The following is a 3,159-nucleotide window of genomic DNA, read 5'->3' as shown; positions in this document are numbered from 1 at the left end:
TCTTGCGCGCCCCCGGAGTGGGGGTCGCGCCCCCCCCCCCCCCCGGCCCCAACCTTCACACTGTTGTCTGCTCCTCCAGAAAATGCAGCTGTGATTCGTCCTTGGAAGCCACACAGCAAATTCAACAGCAATAAACCTCCTTCCCCATTAAGTCGTCTGGAGTCTTGATTTGCCTTTCCCTGCGGGTTCCCAGACCACCCCGTTCCACACCAGGGTCCAGAGAGAAACCTCCCTGAGCCAGGCTGGTGAGGCCCTGGATAGGCTCCTGGGGTGTTAATGGGGACGGGATCCCTGGAGGATATCTGGTAGCCCAGAGGATGAAAGGTAAGGACGTGTCAGGTATTTGCCCCTCCATCCCACGAGCTGTGAACCCATGTGACCCTGATTAAATCGCAGATGCTGCCTCCATAGAGGGGCTGGCGGGTCCCCATGGCCCTAGCTGCCAGTGAAGAATGGGGTCCAGAGAGGCCAGGCCACCAGGGGACACCCAGAGCTCATGGACAACCACTGGCTCCAGAGAAAGGGAGGGATAGCTGTTAGCGAAATGGCTATGCTGCTGGACTCCCATGTAGCCGACCGCAGTTCAAGTCCTGGACCCGGTGGCTTAAACTCCCACCGGGCGTGTGTGCATGTGTGCCCAAGATCCCGAGAGGAGAATGGAGGAGAAGGGATTGCGGCATGGGCATCCACCCTGGGGGGTGATTTCTCACTTTCTGTCTCTCTGTCTTTCTGGCGAGCGCACGCACCCTATAGCAAAAACCTCTCAAAAAAAAAAAAGAAAAAGAAGAAGAAGAAAGAAAGGAGCTCCCTCCCTAGCAGGCCCCTTCTCCAGCTCGGCCCCCACGGCTGCTGGCCGGAGCTCCCTGACCTGTGAAGGGTACTGACCCTTGACCTTATGCCCAGCCTGCACTGGGCACGGCAGCATGGATAGGAGAGGAGGAAAGCCCAGTCCACTCTCCAGGCACATGGGTTCGAGGAAAGCGATGGTCCCCACTCAACATCACAGGGGTCATGGCGGGGAAAAATGTCACTGCGTTAGACAAGCAAGGAAACTGAGGCCCTGAGAGTGGGGTGAACTGGGCCCGGTCACAGGAAGGGACAGTCAGCAGTGCAGAAGCCCCGAGAGGCTCAGAAGAAAGCAGTCTCCTGGGGGCTGATGGGAGGCAGGTGGCACCAGAGATGAGAGTGATTCAGTATCCAGGACGGACCCTGACCCTAACCCTAACTGCAGGGCCCCACCTGGTCTGGGGCACCCTGAGAAGGTGCTGATCTCTGGAGATGCCCGCCCCCCACCCCGCCTAGCTCTGACCCCCTCACAGGAGAGGCCCTCCAGAGCCTGTGACTGGCCTATGAACTGTCCCCCATCAGACAAGTGGGGATCATTGCCCCCCACGCCCCCATGCCAAGGTGATTCCCACATTACATCCAACATGCAGTGAGACCTAGAGCCCATCTCAGTCCTGGGAATCCAGGGATGGTCCAGAAAAGACCCTGCTCTGCAGGTGACAGACTGTAAACAGGTCCCTGACTCCCCTGGTGTACACGCGAGAGTCAGGGTACAGACCAGGAGCACCGCGAGGGCCATACAAACTGCATCAGTTGGCAGGAGGAGTCCAGGACAGCTTCCTGGCAGTGGTGATACCCAAGCTGAATCTTAGCATTTGAAAAGAAGGAACTCAAATACAGAAGGTACAGCTGGCTGCTTGGCCCAGACTTCATTCCCAGCCAGCTTCTTTCATGCCCGCCTGTTGGAGGTAGAAATGCTGAATAGCTGCTGTTCCAGGACCCTCTTATTTAGGGAGTTGCGGGGCCCAGTTCTGGCCTGTGAGGTATGATAATTACATAGTATCTAACAGCGGGGAGCACCTCGCATGTTCTAGGTACTGCTCTACAGGCTTTATGTTTCCTCAGTTCCTAGAGCCCGCCCTATTAGGTAGGATCCCATCTTACAGAAGAGAAAACATATCGAAGAAGGTCGGTGACTTCCCAAGGTGGTTGGGCTGGACGGTGGCGGAGCTGGGCCCCAGCCCTTGGTAATCTGGCTCCAGGACATGCGCTTGCCATCCTTCTCCAGTGCCCTGCCAGAGAAGCATGTCCAGTACGGGGGGCCTGACACGGCTATGGTACCACTTCCCCTCCCTCCTGGCTGCAATACGGACGTGATGCATAGAGCCGAGGCAGCTCTCTTGGGGCCAAAAGATCTGCAGCCCTCACAAGGGGCAGTCCAACACCAGCGCTTCCCCCCGGGCATGTCTTCCTACAGAGAGAAAAATGAATGTGCATTTAGCCACTCTAGAAGGTTTTTGGTTACGTCCAGCACATTCCTAACTGAAACTCTGAGGAAACAAAAGCGGTCCTTTCCCAGCTTGGGGAACAGCAAGGCCAGTCACAGCCACTGCCTGGATTAGGCCAGCAGCTGCTGTTGCCACCGCCGAAGGGGAGGGAGGGGCAGGAGAGGGTGTCCCATGGTCCTGGTTTGCCTTGGACTGAGGAATTTTTCAAAGCCAGGAGCTGCAGTCCTAGAACAAGAATAGTCTGGACAAGCAGGGACAGTCAGTCCCTTAGCAGGAAAGGACAGTGACGTCGCTAAGAGTGAGCAAAAGCCCCTCACTGAAGGCCTCGTTCTGTGTCTGGGGAGGGCATTGCTGGAACTTGATCCTGAGGGCAGTAGGGAGCCATGGCGGGTTTAAGATAGAGAAATGCTCTCTGTGGTGGGTGTGTACCACTGACGTTCATCTGATGGCTGTGTGTGGAAAAGGATTCCGAGCAGGCAGGAGTGGAGGCCACAATAATAGTCTAGGCTGGCAATAATGTAACCTGACCAAGGCAGTAATGGAACGGAGAAAGGGAGACATTCAATAATTGCTTAAGAGGCACACATGTGGGACCAGCAGATGGCATAACGGCTACCTTGCTGGACTCCCATGTAGTCGACTGCAGTTCAAGTCCTGGACCCAGTGCCTTAAACTCATGCCGGGCACATGTGCGTGCATGCCCAAGATCCCGAGAGGAGAATGGAGGAGAAGGGATTGCAGTGTGGCCATTCTTCCTGGGGGGTGATTTCTACCTCTGTGTCTCTCGGGCTAGCTGTCTCTCTCTGTCTTTCTGGCAAGTGCAAGCACCCTATAGCAAAAACCTCTCCAAAAAAACAAACAAACA

The sequence above is a fragment of the Tupaia chinensis genome, unplaced genomic scaffold (genome assembly GCF_000334495.1).
Source record: "Tupaia chinensis unplaced genomic scaffold, TupChi_1.0 Scaffold000146_1, whole genome shotgun sequence".
Taxonomy (NCBI): domain Eukaryota; kingdom Metazoa; phylum Chordata; class Mammalia; order Scandentia; family Tupaiidae; genus Tupaia; species Tupaia belangeri.
Note: the sequence above shows the minus strand (reverse complement) of the source record.